The sequence below is a fragment of the Lissotriton helveticus genome, chromosome 2_1 (genome assembly GCF_964261635.1).
Source record: "Lissotriton helveticus chromosome 2_1, aLisHel1.1, whole genome shotgun sequence".
Classification (NCBI taxonomy): Eukaryota; Metazoa; Chordata; class Amphibia; order Caudata; family Salamandridae; genus Lissotriton; species Lissotriton helveticus.
The window spans coordinates 200,765,989-200,784,791 of record NC_136059.1 but is presented as its reverse complement, the minus strand read 5'-3'; positions in this window follow the sequence as shown (position 1 = coordinate 200,784,791).

Below are 18,803 nucleotides of genomic sequence, written 5' to 3'. Positions count from 1 at the left end.
TGGAACCCTCTGAAATGAGATTTCGAGGAAAATTAAAAACCCTCCTCTTTCCTCGCATCTGATTTTTCCATTTCCCCTTCCTTTTCCGTTTCTTCTGTGTTCATTCCTCTTAGCTTCTTTGCGGTTTTCAGCGCGGGACACTCTGTTCCTGAGTAACCAGGCGCTTTATAAATGGCTTCTATTCTATTCTATTCTATAAATGCCAGGACCCTTGTCCGGAAACCACTGCAGCCTGCACCACCCATTGTGCTACTAATGATGATACAGACTCAAAGTGGTTAATACCTGCCACCTAAGCTATTTCTATAGGTTTGTGTGGCAGGTATTAATAATTTTTAATGTATAGAGAATTATTAAACAACTGGTGTTGTGTGCATCACAAAATGAGACAAACCACCGGCTCAAATTAAGCACTGCAAACCCCAATAGACTCACCAAGGGACTTCTGAATTTCTTCCCAACATGATGAGGCCCCGAGATTTATCATCACATAGGGCCAGATGTAGGTAACTTCCATTTAGCGAGTCCTTAATAGCGATTACCACCGAATCGCCATTAAGGACTCGCTAAATGGAATGTAGGTAGGAATCGCTAAAATATTAGCAATTCCTTAACATTCCTTAAAAAATGAATCGGTAATTCCGATTCATTATTAAGGAATACCTAGCCATTTATTCCTATGGGCTAGGAGGCCCATAGGAATGAATGCGAAGAGATTCACTTTTAGCGATTCGGTATTACCGAATCATTATAAGCGGGAGGTATTTCAAGGGTGCCAGGGTGTCCAAAGGACACCCTGTTGTCCCCCTGAAATGTGTATGTGTGCACATGTGATGCACATACATGCCCTAAGGGCATGGATGTGTGCCACATGGCACATAAAAAAATGCAAAAAAGTGTTTTTTGTAAGGAAATTGCTACTTACCACAAACTTGAAGTTGGTGGCAAATAGCGATTCCTTAAGGCTGAGGTGCACTGTTTTTAGTGCTACGTACATTGCATTTAAGGAATCGGTATTTCTGATTCCTTAAATGCAAGAGCAAAATAAGGAATCGCTATTTTGCGATTCCTTATTTTGCATGTAGGTTTAAAGTCACCTACATCACACATGACTAAATACCGGTCGGTAACGCAGAAATTTAACGAATTTTGGCGTTACCGTCTGGTATCTAGCCACCTACATCTGGCCCATAGGGAGTTACCTCAATCAATGTGGGCACTGTCTCACTTTTCGCTAGCCTTCTTCTCATCTTCTATGAAATTATAAGAAATTAAGGCCTACAAGTATTGAAAGAACCAAAGAAAGGATTGGGCGAAAGAGACACATTTTAATATCCTCTAACCGTTTAGCAAAACGCTTGTCAGTCCAATAAAAGGACATGAAGGTGCAGAAAACACATATACAGGAGGGAATTTGACCGAGGTTTTGTTAGTCACGGAGGAAATAGTTCAAGGTCTTTTAAAAAAAAAAGTCATCTGCTGATGCCACCGGAAATACAACTGATGATGCAACTGCCCACATATTCCTATTCATGCTGATATTCGTGGATTGTGAAAAATAACTTACTGCTGGGCTGAAGAATTTCAAACAATTAGTTTACCAACTTCTCTCCATGATGACCACTCTCTCTAGATCAGTTATTATTTTCAACAGTGACTCAGGAAGGCTAGCCTGTGGCACGGCTCAAAAGGATGGAATATTAGAATCCTAAATATTTCAAAAATGATGCTTTAGGACTGAAAATCTTCCTCCTATTCCTACACAGCATCCTGGATTAAAGAAATATTGCAACTATTCCTCACTAAACACACCTGGTACAAAATGTCTGACGATACCGAGATTTTTCAAAGTAACTGCTGTGGTTTCGTGCTTAATAGTTTTATGAAGTCGTTCTGTGGCAAAACATTAAATGTTTGTTAAACACGTGCTTCTTTGAGAGGGTGATATAAGCTTATTTATGTCTTACCTTAACTACTAAAAGTTTATATTATAGGCGTGTATTGTAGCTAGTAATGAATTAAGATATGTAGAACTTTCACATTGTTTTTTTAAGCAATGTAATCTTGGCCCATATGTCTACTTGTATATAGATGTATTGTACACATATAACGTGTACTAACAAATTTTCAACAGAAAAAACATCTCAGGAATAACATTTCCCATGTGCATAAATAAGTTAAGCCATTCTCTTTAAGCAGTGCGACCTCGGTGTCCACCTGTCACCTTGATGAGGACTAACTACTCCCTACATAGCAATGCAGTCGGACTCTGACTAGTCTTACCTCGGGAACCTGAACAAGGTCTTAAAACACCTTAACAAATTCACCCATAATACATATTGCCTTTCTTCGTCCCCATCTTCGGGCTGTCGGCTGTTCTGGGAGACAAATCACATCCGCCTCACATCAGCACCATTAGGATTCCTGATGTTCCACCAGTGGTTTGTAATATTAGGAGCAATCTTTTGTCTGGTACTGCTGAGGTTGGAGATGAAGGCTCTACTAATTCAGGTCATGACTGTGGGACCTGGCCCCCCTCAGGAGAGCATGAGTTTGTCCCTGGTCAGGGTCCCAAATTAGAGCTATCCTGGGATCTTTTTCCTCTGTTTGACCTTGGAATCTGTGGACCGTGGACCAAAGGATTTACCATGGCTGGCAAAACTAATCTTTACTGAATTGGTAACTATAGGGTTATATGGGTATGAAGTCCTGATTACTACATTTGTGTCGCCAGAGACTGTAATCACTAGCTTTGGAGACAATTTTTCCTGATTTTTTTCTTCCTAAAATGTTAGTCATTCTGGAGGCTTATCAGTGCTAAATGGTGTAATATTGGGCGACCCGCCCTTTGTGCACTTTGGTGGTGGGTAATTGTAGGTCCGGAGTACAGAAGAATGGTTAGGGGCTAGTTGTGGGAAAGGGTTATAATATCAATGCTCATTTCATGGGTGTTGTGATATTGTGTTGGGTAGAGATGTGGGGCCTCATTTATGATAAATGATGCATCGCTGCGTGAAAGCAGAGATGCGTCACTTCTCAGTGCGCACTCCTTGCGACATACCTGATGCGTCATATTTAATATATGATGCATCATGTCGCAAGGAGTTACAGATACGTCAGTATTTCTGACGTATCTGTAAGCGAAAAACTGACGCATTGCTGGAGTGTGTCACAAAAGTGACTCAACTCCAGCCTGCATCAGTCTTACGCCTGCTGTGAGGCAGGCGCAATATTTTGACGCAACGGCGTCCTAGAAGTGACGCATTGAAATCTCATAGATTTCACTGAGTCACATCTATGAGGCTTTTTGTGGGGGAACTCCGCCTTGCATACATTATACCTGACGCAGGTATAATGTAGCGCAGGGGTTTACAAAGTGACGCATCTGCTTAGATGCGTCACTTTGTAAATAGTGCGCAACAGGAGGCATGCAGCAGCAGCATCCCAGAGCCGGTCCCGGGCACAGTCTCAGCATTCCTGAAGATTCATCAGTGACCTACTTTTGAGTATTTTGGAGTACTTACAGCAACCTTGGCAGAGACACCAACTTAAATCAAGCAGTTGTGTCCAAGAGCAGAAGAGGGTATCCTATTGCAGTGTTAGACATCATTTTTTAAATTGCCCAGGATTAATAATATGTAATGGTCTCTACCAGCTGGATCGATTACAGCTGGTCCAGAACCAGGCGGCACGACTGATCTTCAAACAGCCCAGGCACCAGCATGTCCGTCCACTGTTAAAAACCCTTCATTGGCTCCCCGTGATCGAACGGTGTTACTTTAAACTGGGCTGCACCATTTTCAAAGCACTGGCTGGCCTCGGTCCAGCCTACATCTCATCTCTTCTCTATCACTATGCCCCCCCCCGGAACCTCTGGTCCTCCCATCTTGCTTTACTCAAAACTCCCATTTCAAACGCAAGAAACATGGAGGGCTCAAATTCTCGTTTCTTGCCCCTTTCTTTTGGAATGCACTCCCTCTAGAGCTCAGGCTCACCACTTCTTACTAACCCTGGGCGAAGCACTACGCTACGCTCGCGGAGTTTGCGAAGTTTTCGCAACTTCGCACTACGCGACCTGCACGTAGCACAGTGAGAACATGCGTAGTGCAGCGTAGCGTAGTGCAGCGGTCATTTTTTGCTTGTTCACGGTCCTGAACGTCATTTTCGCGACCGCGAGCAAGCAAAATGACATCCCAGTGAGATTCTCAACGCGAGGAGGTCAGGTTTCTCATTGTGAGTGGTTGCGCATGCTCGCGACCGCTCTCAATGAGAAACTACCTGTTCGCGTTGAGAAAGCTGCCGCTCGAGTAATAATCTACTCGAGCAGCAGAAAACTACAGCTCGCACTGTGCAAGATGCCGTTTTCAATGCTTGCACAGTGCCGGATGCTTGTCCGCACTGTGCAATCATTGAAAACGCATCTTGCACAGTGCGAACATGCTACTACGCAGCTCGCGTAGTGCTACGTGAAGTTCGCGTAGTGCGAAGTGCACTTTGCGTAGCTTCGCGTAGCGCTACTTCGCGAACTACGCCCACCCTTACTTCTTACCCTCGTTTCAGGTCTCTTCTGAAAACACATCTGTTCCGTAGGGCACATAACTAGTTCCCTCTTCCTCCGCTCCCGCCTGATTCTTTCGGTCTCCCTACTGCCAATAGCGCCATGAAACCGATGGGTGTAAGTGCGCTTTATAAGAATTTTTTACATTACATTACATTTTACATTAAATTCCCCATTCCTTGATATCTCGATGCACAGGTGACTGAAGCATTCCTCATTCATGTGAAGGTGGTATTTTGCAAGGAGTTCCACAACCCTACCTTGAGCAAAGAATAAGGAGGATTTGGTCAAAATGTGCAGAACCTAGAATCCAAACTGAATTCTCAGATTATACACAGTTATGTTGTCATTTTGTACAACAATTCTCCTTAAACCATAGCTTGGGCTTTGTGTACCATAGGGCAACTGAGGATACTACTTATGTCCCAAAATACATTCTTGGCTGGAGAATCAATTAAAAAAGCCACTTAAAGGAGTTAAATGCCCGTTTAGTGTCCAATGACAGACATCTAGTGCATCTTTTACAGCACCCGCTCTGCCTAAATATTGTACAGCTGATTCAGGTTCATCTATGTAGACCTGTGTGGCATAAAACCTGACTGATGAGGGTGTCTCAAGGGTGTGAGAATAGTCAACAGTTAGCAGGGATATTGGTCAGTATTGTAGTGTCTGCATTCAATGGTGAAATTGATCACTTTGGTGAGTATTTTCCCCTATGATTTCCTGGATTTGTAAATTAATTTAAATGTAACTTGTGACACAGCCGCTGGAAACTATCCAGGACCCTCACACCCAGAGACAAGTTTTGGAGAGGAATACCTCATAAAGGATCAGTCATCCATCATCTTGGTGCAGAATAATATCCTGTAATATGCAGCAAATGCCTGTGCTATATCTTCATCACCACTCACCACCTTCCCCACTGTCACCATTGGCTCCCTGCACTCTTGTGCTCACCACCCGGGGGGTGGCTGGGGGACTTTCCAGTGTTTGACAAAGCTCTCTGACTTAATGCTATTTCAGTATACTGACTTCCAGCTTAGACAACATTATAAAGTTCGCTTTAATTTTGAATCTGTGTTGGCTTTGTAACAGACAGAATACTAATCCCTGCTAACACTACATTTTCCGCAAGCTTTGGCCTTGTGTTATCTCGAAGGACTGATTTATAGCTTAAGACTTGACTTCCATTACAGATCCGTTCTGTTTTTGTGTGGCATCCTGTTTGCTTCTCCTGCCAAAACGTATATTTTTAGCACACCTGCGGTCAGGCCCTGTGGACCATCCACCCTGAGGCAGCACCATTTCTTATTACTAACGTGGAAAGGATGGGGCCAAATGGACGGAGCTTGTAGGTGATTTGGTGCCTTTGCGTATGCAGCAGTAATTGAAAGAGGGAACTGTGGACTCTGCTTTCAGACCAGGAGATGGCAAGAAAGAATCCACTCATCTTGCACAGTTACTACAGTAGAGATTGCGCTCCAATAAATCAACAATGCATTCACCTCCATCCAGGATGTCAGATCATTTTTCAACATGCAGTTGTAGAGAAAACACAATGTCCATCAGCCTGGAAAATGGCAGGAGCATAGTTGCCCACTTCTAACATGGAACGGGTGGAGCAAAATGAACGGAGATTGTAGGTGATTCTGCACCTCTGCATACCCTTGCCTCGAGCCTTAAGAAGATCCTGGGGGACCCATTCCAGAGGGCCATGTTTTTTAAGGGGAGGAGGGCCGCGAGGCCCCTCTCCCTGTGCTCATTATGCCCTTGGGGATCCCATCTGCCCGGGCTGCATTATTTGAAGGTGGGTGCCCTGGTGCAATGTTGGGGGGCAAAGGGGGAACCCTAGGTCCACCGCAGACTCAGCCAGTTCCACTAATTAATCCCACTGAATAATAAACCCAGCCTCAATTAAGCGGGGCCCTACTCATGACCCCTCCCCATATAATTTTTTTACATGGGGGCAACATTTATTTTTTTAGCGATCTGGCTGGAGTCTGCCAAAACTGTTGATTTGTTTTTATTTTGGCCTCAGAGGGGTCCCTGTGGGTCCCCCCATGGGACCTAGAGGGACAGGGTATCCCTACCCTGACCCCCTTATATTATTTAAAGTTCAGGACAGGCCACTTAGTCCCCAAGTCCCGTAACGGCTAAGAGTAAAATTTTTCTCATATTGCTTGTAGCCAATCAGAGTACTCGCTCCTGTGTACTCGTGTACTTCTTCCAAAGAGCAGGACAGGCCCTCATGGGGTCATAAAAGCAATTTGTTCGACACAATAAGCAGACACGTTTCGGCGACTTTTACCTGTCTCAATGCTTATGTCAGAAACCATGTCATCATGACAGTTTATTTAAATTCATAGAGCTGTGCTCTCATTGGAGAATGTAATGGAGACAACAAAAAAGGACTGAGCATCCAAACAACCTCCTTATTCTATGGTTGCCATATTGGCATTGTTATTTAATCTTTTGTGCAGTCCTTAATCCTACAATATTTGCCCTGTATGGGCGGCCTCACACTTCCCAAGAGCTGATCTCACTAATAATCCTGGCGTGTCTACAATCCTGTACGCCATTATAGCAATTGGTATGTCTCAACTCACTCTGTATTAAGAGTCTTGCAAATGCCCCTCGCCTGCCACTGTTGTCTTCGTTCTGCAATTTCTTGCCCTCACACACAGGAATTTAGTCCAATGACCATTCTTCCTTGAATTCAATAATTTCCCATCATTGATGAGTGTGTGGATGGGCCAAATCGCTACGAACAGCAGTGGTTCTGGCAGCATCATTTGCATCCGTTTCCAAATTCCACCAATGCCTCCGAACTCCTTTAAGGTGGGTGCCGTGGTGTGAGGGTGGACTCACATAAACATTTGTGTACTTCCTCCAAAAAGCGGGACGGGCACTCACAGGTTCATTCAAGCCATTTATTCGACACAATAAGCAGATGGATCTCAGCGACTTTCCCCTTTCTCAATGCTCATATTGGAAACCATAGCATCATCACAGTTCATTTAAATTCATAGAGCTGTCCTCTCATTGGAGAATGTAATGGAGACAACAAAAAAGGACTGAGCATCCAAACATACTCCTTTTTACCACGGTCACCATACTGGCATTCTTATTTATTCATTTGTGCAGTCATCAATCCTACAATATTTGACCTGTGTAGGCTGCCTCACACTTCCCAAGTGCTGATCTCACTTGTAATCCTGGTGTGTCTACAATTCTGTACTAGGGTTACCAACTGGCATGGGTGCAAATTCAGGACGGTCAGTGTAAAAATTCAGGACAAAGGGTCAAAATTCAGGACAAAAATTCAAGACAGAAGGACACAATTCAGAACAAAAATTTGGGACAAAACATAAGTTTTACAGACATATCAGGGGAGGTGGTACAATAATATTTAAATAAATAGACAACCAAAATAAATACAAGACAAAAAAATGTATATATGGTTGAGCCAATCGCACACCAGTTTTTCAGTATGCGTGCAGCTTTGAAATGCGACATAGGGCCCTTTCTGCAATTAAAATTTGTGCTAGTAACAATAAACATTAATTAATAGTATTTTTTAATTTTATGTTGAAATCTGTCTTTTAAATGTACAGTTAAAACACTGTTAGTTCTTTTATTTTTTATCTTCGTCAGCATGGCGCCAAGACAAAAGCAGAATACTTTGCACTAGTCCCATGCAGAAGAAGGCACACACACCACATGCTGTCACTACAGCCGGGCCCATTGTCATTCTAAAGTGCTAATCAGCTGCAGTCTCAGAATGACAATGGCCCAAGCCACAGTCTGCACAAGGTCCAGGAGGGGCCTCTGCAGGCGGCCTCTACAGATTAAAAGATAAGAGCGAGAGGCCCCGAGTGAAATCTTTTGAACTCAGGGGGCCTCTTGCAGGAGAAACAGCATTCCTTACTGAAATGTCCTATTTCGATATTAGTATTATGTCTGTAAGGCGTCCGTAATTTGAGATCCCCAAATTACGGACGCCTTACAGACATCATACTAAAATGACGGACGGTCCGTGAAATTTACGGACGGTTGGTCACCCTATTCTGTACGCCAAAATATAGCAATTGGTATGTCTCGACTCACGATGTATTATGAGTCTTGCAAGTGCCCCTCTTTCTGTAATTTCTTGCCCTCATACAAAGGAATTCTCACTGCACCACTGGATTCAAGCTAGCCTGGCTGATGAGGGGTCATGCCCTGAAACCGGTCCCAGTATGCCTGTTTCCAGTCCAGGGAGGACCTGGCCTGGCAGTTCAGGCTGGACTGTTTGAATGAGGAATAGGGTCAGGACTGATTATCATATGGCTGGGTCCAAACTGGGGTGGCATGGTGAGCAAAAGAACGATGGATTAAACCCAGATCTTTGTGACTGGGGGGAATGTTTGCATTGTTCAGCGTTCCCTCCATCAATTGTTCCTTTTGCTGTACATTAAAGTAACAAATGAGAAATTAGTTCAAAAGTCTTTTTCTCTTTTGACATTTACACATTGTCTCTGAATGTTAAAAAGCTGTTTCACAAACAGAAGGAACAGATGGCGCCACTAATGGGTAAACCACATATTTGATTAGTATTTATTTGCCTCTAAGTGCATTATGTGCTTTAGTCAGGCCTTGGAGATCTGGCAGCAGAAGTCGGAATTTAAAGCTATAACCAACAAACAACAGTGACGGAGGAACCCGAGGAGGAATGTATTGAGCAGTGCACGCACTGGAAGGGTGCCTAGAAGAATGAGGCTTCTCCACACTGCTTCCTGGCCAAGGAGGTTTGCATCACTGGTGCTCAAACGTTCAAAGGTCAGCCACAAAGTTGGCAAACCTCATACAGTTTGCAAAGTTTGTCAAGTTTTCCAATTTTTCCGAACTTGTAAAAGTAGTTTCTGCAAAATTAGATGATTTTCTAACCTAATTCTCTGGATACAAGAGCGTTTTCTGTAGCGTAGATCCGGCAAATCTGTATTTAGGAGACCATTTCTCGGGCTACTTATTGACGTTCATGATGACTGAGAAGTTTACAAAAAACCTCACCAACTTGCCACTCCCCTACTGAACACATGCCACACAGTCAGCTGGGCATCAGTGTCAGCCTATTGGGCAAGATTGTCGAACACTGGCTTATAGAAGGTTCAACACATTTAATCTTTGCCCGGATTTACTAAGGCTTTGTGCCAACGCCGAGTGACGTAAATTGGCACAAAGAAAGAATGCTATTTACTATCGAGCTGAAAAGGTGTTTTGCACTGGAAAAGTTTTCTTTTCTCAGTGTAAATACAGATTTACATTGCTTTGCATTCCTTTGTGCCAAGAAGGCTACTGGGGTGAATCAGTGCAGAAACCTATGGGTTTTGACGCAAAGCCTAATGTACTAAGATAGGCAGACCGGGTTCTGTGTCAAAAACTACCCCCAACTTGAGGCAGGCACAAACAAGAGAAAATGTATATATTTCTCCAAAACCTCAACACATTCCATATGTGCTGCAGTTCACAGCACGCTTTCAATGCATTAGAAACATAAGAGGTGCTCTAGGTGTAGGAATGTCTACTGAAAGGGTATGCTTCCAGTAGGGTTGGGCTCTACAACTGATACACAAACCTAATGTTTCCCACAACCCTTGGCCCTGCAAATGATCTTACTCATTAAAATATTAGCACTCCTTTCTCACTCCTCATTGCAAAATCATTCTGTATCAAGCCACTAGATCTTAATCTTCCATAGTGATGACAATCAGATTCAACATCATTTTTGCGGGGGCACGGGGGATGATCAGGAAGCTGTCGCTTGTCCGACCACATTCTGATCTGGGTGCAGAACAACTGGTCATGCCAACTGCTGCTAGGTTCTGATCCTGCTCTTGGACACTGTACACCTTTAGATAGTCCCACTTTCTCAACTAACAGTTTTGTACTTTGGAGTTGACTTTAACAAGGCTGTTACCTGTGAGTTGCAAATAAATTCCAACAAAGAGCTCTTTCTGTCACCTCATTTGCTCATAGCTCTTACTGTCGTGCTTACCATTGCTAGTATTCAGGGGAAACACAGGCAGCCTAGAGTGCACAGGGCTGAAAACAATGGAAGGGAGTTTAAGGAAAACCCATGAGAATAAGAACACTAGACCTCCACCTGCATCATCACTCACTCACATCCTGGAGTTGAGGTCATGTCAGGGTTAGCAATGGCAGAGCTCCATTTAAGTATAATTATGGTTCATGGCTGCGCCTGGCAGCCTGTCATTAATTGCATTGGCTTTCTGTATATTTACCTGCATGCCCCCACATCCATCCTTCAGGGTTATTGTGTTTTTCCCTTTTGGTTCCCTTAGTTTCCCCTGTAATCCCTGCCAGTCCTTTTTTATCTTGCCTCCTTTTCTTGATTCACCTTGTCTCCTTGTTTTTTCTATTGTTCTGTCTGGTATGTTTTCAACACCGTCCCTAGGGCTGGAGTCCAGGTTGGCCGTTGGTTCATCACCACAACGCCCGCTGCCAAAGCCCACAAGCTTTGTAAAGTTTTTCTTATGTTACACTTCCATCTTGGTTGGTTAAATATACTTATCGATCATCCTGTTTTACAGCCAGTATAGCTTAGACCTTTCTCCACAACATCAGGTAGTGTGTGTTGCCCTACTAAGACAAATGTACAACATGAAGTGAACTCCAGTCTAGTGCTTCTGTCTCACTTCCTTGCCAAGTTTTGCCGCAGATTCCTGCCACTGGTAACAAGTTCACCTTTGCTTGTCGGCGTACGTATTCATGAATCGCAGGTCTTTACCTTCGGAGCCTGAGAGCCACTCAGATTGTTCTTATAGTATTCATCTTCTCCTGAAATTTTGCAACTACATATTAAGTCTGAAGGCAAAATCCGTAAATATATAAAATACATTTGATACAATAAATACCATCAATAATGAGTAAACTTGTCAGATATAGTTTGAGAATAAATATAGTGTTACTAATTTATGGAATCCTACATATTCAGAACAATAAATATACTTTTAAGTAATACATATGATGCAATGCAATTTTGTTTAAAATATTTTATGTAATGCACCTTATTATATCAGGATAAGACCATCCACACTCCATTTTTCTCTCCTCTTACTCTCTGACTTCAAGCTTGTCTTTGACCATGTGCTGCGCTCCTCTAGCTTTCGGCTAGGCTTCCTCTGTAGAAATACCATGAAGATACATACATACAGGAAATGTCAATATAGAAATCAAAACAAGAAAATAGAAAGAAACAGAAAAAAAGATTGAGAAAAAAGAAAAAGATATGACTTTGAAAGCTGTGGAGAACAAGAATCAATGTAAGACAGAGCTTAAATATTTAGATAAAATCGGATAAAGGTGAATTGAAAATATCATTTTGAGTACTTGCTGTATGCTGATGCTGTAAATATTTACTTTCGGATAACTGGAAAAAGTTTGATTTAATGTACATTTGGAGTAAGAGCAGAACATTTATCAATCTTGTGATTAGCACACACTCCTGTTCCACCAAGAGACAAACAAAATGTGGAATTTTATTCCTTGTCATACATGATCATGCCATCACCCTCCCACAAACTCCTTAAATCATTTGTGTGTTGACTTTTCATATTAAAAGGATAGTACGGTTGCAGACATGAAGAACAAAGACAAAGGGCCTGATTTAGATCTTGGCATGACTGGAATGGCAGAAAGCAGGCGGCACAGATCTGGTCTCCCATGTCAACTTGGATCAAAGAGCAATTTTGGTATGGCGATTGGATGGCTCCAGGAATAGCGAATAGAGGCTAGACAGGTAGCTCACTCAATAAAGTGGGCTAAGCTCTATTTTGATTGAATTTATTATTCTTTTATTGTTATGGAGCCATATATATGCATATTGATTTTCCCGCTTTAATTATATTGCTGTTTAGTATTTGTACTGATGGTAGATTTCAGAATGAAATGTTGGTTATTGTATTATGTAAGGAGTAATCTTGTTATGCTCGATAAAAGTAAAATAGAAACAAATAAAAAAGTTTCTTTTAATGTGCATTTGTATTAAGAGCAGAGCAATTATCAATCTTGTGATTAGTACACACTCCTGTTTCACTAAGGAATAAACAAAATATGGACTAAAGTTCCCCTTACAAGCATATTGCCAGTCACTTAAGCATGCTATCACCATATAGAGTATGAGGACTAAAAGCTGCAATATCCTTGTAAGGTACGCCCATGGGATTTTATTCCTTGTCATACATGGTCATAACATCAGCCTCCCACAAACTCATTAAATAATTTGTGTGTTGCTCCTTCATATTAAAGGGATAATATAGTTGCAGACCTGAAGAATAAAGGCATAGGGGCCTATTACGATGGCGGACCGGACTTTGTCCGCCTGCCACCGTAACGGAACACTGGACCGACCGCCGAAGTTGCGGGGGTCCCACCAGGCCAATTAGGATGCTCCCATCACACTGGCGAGTGCATCCTCGACATTAACATTGCAGTGGGCGGTGCTGTAAGCAGCACCCGCCGCAATGTTAAGGCCCATGTTGTGCATTGCCATTCACAACGTGACAGGCACCGTGCGGTGCCTGCCACCTTATGCATGTCAATGATGGGGGTACCCCCCCAGTGCAGCCACCCACACCCCCCACACTCCCAGGGCCCGCAATTGGCCCCCACAGTGATTTCCCGCATGCCTTTCCATGACGGAGTCTCCGCCATGGAAAGGCAGGCATCCTAATATGGATGGCGGTGCCTGCAAGGCATCGCCACCATATCCTGTGCCTTTTCTGCCCGGCTGCCAATCTGACCGGCAGAAAAGCGGCGGACTGTCTTTCCGTCCGCTGCGGTGCCCCTTGCCATACTAATATGGCGGGGGTGAAACTGGGTCATTTGGCGGGCGGATCGCCACCGCCAGGCCGGCGGTAACCACCGCCAGGCCGGCTTTGGCAATCCGCCCGCCATCATAATAGGGCACAAAGTCTGTAGTGTGAAACTGAACACACCAAGAAGTAATTAGTAATTTGTTGCAAAAAGTATTAAAAGCCAGGGCTGGAGTTCATAATGTCCAGATATATGCACAGAAAGTCTATCTTTACTATAGATCTATTGCGCCAAAACATGGTGCCAGAAAGCAGATTAGAAGAATGAAAAGGTGGTTTTCAAGTTCATTGTTCAAACTGCAGTTGTAATTGTACTTTGTGGCCTGACTTTCACCTTGGCTGCTGGCAGCATTCGTTATGACATTAATACTCAACTTTAATATCTTACTACAGCAGAGCAGCTATCTCATTTCATTAGTAAAGGTGACCAGAGACGTCACAACGCATATATAATAAGGAAATTAGAGACAGGCTTTTATACAGCGATTTTAGGCTCCCATTTATTATAACTCAGAAAAGTCTTTAAAAAATGTAATGGGCTTGAAAGTAAAAGCAATAACTCAACTAATGAGATATGATAAATTTCAAACAAAACATTATCAGTTATCTGACGCCAGATAACTTGTAGAAGCTCCAGATTCAAGGTAATCTGCCTTTGAACAATGCAGTGTGTGACATATGTTGTATATTCCAGCCCTACCATTGAGGCATGAAATGTCATCTCACCACACTCAAAGTTTTCAGCTATTCGAGAGCAGCATGTGCCTTGCATAAACCACTGGAAAATCAGCAACCAGAGTACAATCCACTAATGTGCATCTGCACATAGATACTATCACATCACAATTCACTAGAACTAATCTAATCATCTGTTAAACATGCTTGTCATTGTAAGCCATTAAAATAGAGCAGACGAAAAAAAGCAACATTGTGTTTATTGCTTTAAGCAGCTGCTTTAATTATGTTCCATGACCTGGTCTGCTTTCACCTCAGCTGCTGGCTCTGGCTGCAGGCATTGTGATGTCAGAACTCGACTGCAATAACCTTATGATAGTCGAGTTCTGATGTCTTTTCTTTAAAAATGGTGATGTGGTGCATCACAAGCCGCCGATTATAAAGAACCCCATGTATTATATACATATATATATATATATGTATATATATATATATATATATATATATATATATACTACTATAATAAAGTAAGAACTTTCAGCATTTGAGGCGGGTAAACTCGGGAACCACAGCGCCAATCCACATACCCGATACACCGTTGGAATCGTCAGGGTGTGTAGATGGTTATAGGCTATATAAATTTTAAAAAAAAGTTATTTAAAAAATTTACAGTAAAAAAAATAGTAGTCCCTCCGAAGTAGCGCCGTCCGCGACGTGCGTGCTCGCATAAGGAGCGCGACGAGGAGCGGCGTCCAGGAGCGCGACGAGGAGCGGCGGACATGGCGTGGGGGAGGAGCGGTGACGTGAGGAGCAGCGGACAGGCCAGCGGACAGGCCAGCGGCGGTGCGAGCAGCGGACAGGCTGGAGGAGCGGCGGCTGAGGTAAGGGAGCGGCGGACATGGCGCGGGGGAGGAGCGCTGACATAAGGAGCAGCAGACAGGCCAGTGGCGGTGTGAGCAGCGGACAGGCGGGAGGAGCTGCGGCTGAGGTAAGGGGACCCATGTAGGGGCAAAGGGGACCCATGTCGGGGCAGGCGGGGGTCGGGGCAGGCGGGGGACGGGCTGGGCGGGGGCCGGGCAGCTGGACAATGTCGGGGCGGGCAGGGGTCGGGGAAGCCTGTTGCTCCCGGACAACGTCGGGACGGGCTGCTAGTATATATATATAGATGGATAGATAGATATAGATATGTATGTATATATATATGTGTGTGTGTGTGTGTGTGTGTATATATATATATATATATATATATATATATATATATAAATATATATATATATATATTATATTACGTACTGCGCTAAATAGTTACAGTTAGGCTCATGTTTCCATAGGGAAAGCGTTTTTTGACTAGCCTATAACTTTGGCGCCGTTTCACAAATCTTCATGAAATTGTCCCAAAAAAGTATCAAGTTGGGTCTTGTTGTTGGTGGAAAGTTTTGGAGTGGTCCATCAAGTGGGGGTGAGAGAAAGGGGGGGGGGGCAAAAAAAGGCATTTTGAATGTTAATTTACATAGGGGTTTTGAACACATCTACAGCCCAAAGCGCTGGACCGAATTACACCGAATTTGGCAGAAAGGTAGCTTTTGATTAGTAGATTACACTTTCAGTTATTTCGGGGAAATCTTTTCAGTAGTGGTCGAGAAATTAAAGTAAATTTAAATTTGTTAATCTACGACCCCGACTAATTTGCAAATATTTCACGTTGATTCATGAATACACGTGTCAACAGAAATCATGTATGCCATAATGCTAATCTTATAGTCTGTTAAACATGGTACAAACAAAGTAATCCAAATTCTTATATATATATATATATCTATATATATATATATATATATATATCCCACAACTTGGCTCAGCTTGGTTGACCCCTGGCGCTCTGTCACCGGTGCGTATTCCTCGGCAGAGCCCTGCCGAATTCAAATTCCAAAAATACCCTCGCAGGCAATGAACACGCACTCGAGAGAATCTTTTCCTTTTCAAGTTCTTTATTGCACCATAGTTCTTGCAGTTACATACCAACGCGTTTCACCGCCTACAGACGGCTTGATCACGGTCAATAATCTTCCACTCTCAACTACCTATAAGGCGTGGTTGTGCAAAGTCACGTGATTTACAACACTTCCTGTCAATGCTAGAGGATTGTGGATGATGTAGTTGCATAGATTATACATTTCGCTAAGAACAGTATTAATTGTGTGCATCACAGTGCTTATACTATTGTCTTATTTGTATAGTCATAACAACCAAAAATAATCAATCTCGCCCTCTGGTGGGCTCATGTATGTTATTTCAATTGATTTCTCGCCCTCCAGTGGGCTTGCGGCATTTATATACTATGTACATCCTTCAATTGTATGCAATAACAACGTGGGGTTGATAACCACTTATACCATCATATTCCTCTATTGCAAATAAGCTGTTAATGTGTTACATTGACATTTACGTAAGAAAAGGTTATTCTACATATATACAATTACATAGTCCCAATTTGATACTACTGCAGCTCAGATTCTTACTTATTTACAAAGACATTTACAAATGAACATAAAGTTCTTCGCTCTGATTCAGACCTTCCGGATATAATGTTCTGAAATTTAATATTTGCCGGGATTCCCTGCATCTTAGTTTACGTTCTCTGTCCCCACCTCTTTCATGTGGAACAATGGTTTCCAGTGCATAGAATTTTAGAAGCTTCCAGTCTCCGTTGTGTGATGCTTCCATGTGCTTGGCCACGGCGTTAGCCCTGTCTTTATTCGCCGTTGCTCTTATGTGCTCTAGAATTCGTAGCTTTAACTCCTTCTTTGTGCTCCCAATGTATTTTAATGCGCACGGGCACTCAATCACATATACAACGTATTCCGTTTTGCAGTTGATCAGTTGTTTGATAACCCAAGTTTTCTTATTTGGCAATGCTACTTCTTTTTTGTTCACCGCAATTTGACATGCTTTGCATTGTTGACATTTTTTAAAACCTTTGGTTTTCAGCCATTGGATGCCCTTTTTCTTGATTTCTGGGTTTTGGTGGTGACTGTGAACTAATTTGTCCCTCAGACTCGTAGCTCTTCTGTATGTCACCTCCGGATGTTTGCCCATAATTTTCCCCACAGTTTCATCTAGATGCAGAATTTTCCAGTTTTTCCTTAAGATGTTAACAATTTGTTTTGATTCTCTTGAATGGTCCATGATTAGTCTTACTTTCTGATTTTCAATTTTTTTGGGTTTTGTTTGTAATATGTCCTCTCTTTTTGTCTCATTCGCTCTTGTCCAGCCTTTCATGATGGTACCTTTTTTGTACCCCCGTCGAGCGAATCTTTTGGCCATATCGCAACTACTCGTTGTCCAATCCTTTTCCTGTGAGCATATGCGACGGAGCCTCAGGAATTCTCCGTATGGGATGTTGTTTTTTACTGAAGGTTGATGGAAGCTTTCCGCATGAAGAGTGGCATTTGTTGAGGTTTCTTTTCTATAAAGCGTAGTCTCCACTTTGTTGTCATGGATGTAAATTTTGGTATCCAAGAAGGTTACTTCCTCCCTGTTGATGGTATATGTAAACAGCGGAGGAATTCGAGATCTATTTCAAAATATTGAACTCCACGGATACCAACTTGAGGTTTACATATACCATCAACAGGGAGGAAGTAACCTTCTTGGATACCAAAATTTACATCCATGACAACAAAGTGGAGACTACGCTTTAGGCAGGGCTACAGGAAAAACTGCTGAACAGAATTACCCTAAATTTGCTTCTTGTGATTTGGTGTAAATCCGTTCAGTAGTTTTTGAGACATTTTGGTTAAAAAATAATTGTATATCTGGATGGTTGGGTCTGCAAGAGTCGTGCAAGACTCTTGCAAGAGCGTCAACTTGAACATTTTCAGATTGGCCTAGGAAGCTTTATTTCGCTTAGGATCTTGCTTCTGCGGGAATCAGACTCCCGCGGGAGCTAGCGCTCTGATTGGCTGCCAGCAACATGAGAAAATGTTGCTGGCAGCCATTACAAGATTCGTGGACTTAGTGCCCTACTGTGAAGTAAAAAAATTAAAATAGTATTAGGGGACAAAAAAATGCAGCGATCCTGTGGGAGTCCAGCGGAATCAGAAGAAATAAACCAAAATATCGGCCTGGAACATTTATTATGTTTATGTCTCAGGGAGCCCACCCTGTATTCCCAAAGGGAGGAGGACTGCATGGCCCCCCTCACCTTCAGCCAGGACATGTTGCCAATCCCTCATCGCACATAGGTGAAGGCTGTGTACTGTGTGAGTGTGGGTTCTTTTAGGGGGGTTAGCAACAGAGCTGGGGTGCAGGCCAACCATCCACCTCAGGAGCAGTTTATGTTTATGTTTATATGCTTATATAGCGCTCGATTGCCGTAGAGTCTTGGCGCTGAGGTGTGTAAGCAGGAACAGTGCACTATGTTAACAAGAACCTATGCAGAAGTAAACAGCCATGTTTTCAGGCTCTTCCTGAAGATCTGCAGGTTGGATTGGAGCTTCCTGGACAATGGCAATTTGTTCCAGAGCTTTGCCGCACATTGTGATATCGCCCTGCCACCCCATCTTGCCCGACTGGTCTTTACGGTCTTAATGAGGCCCAGACTGGCCGATCTAAGAGCACGTGAGGGAGTGTATGGTGGAAACAGTTTTTGAATATCCTTGGCACCACCGCCATAAATTGCCTTGTGCACAAGGCTG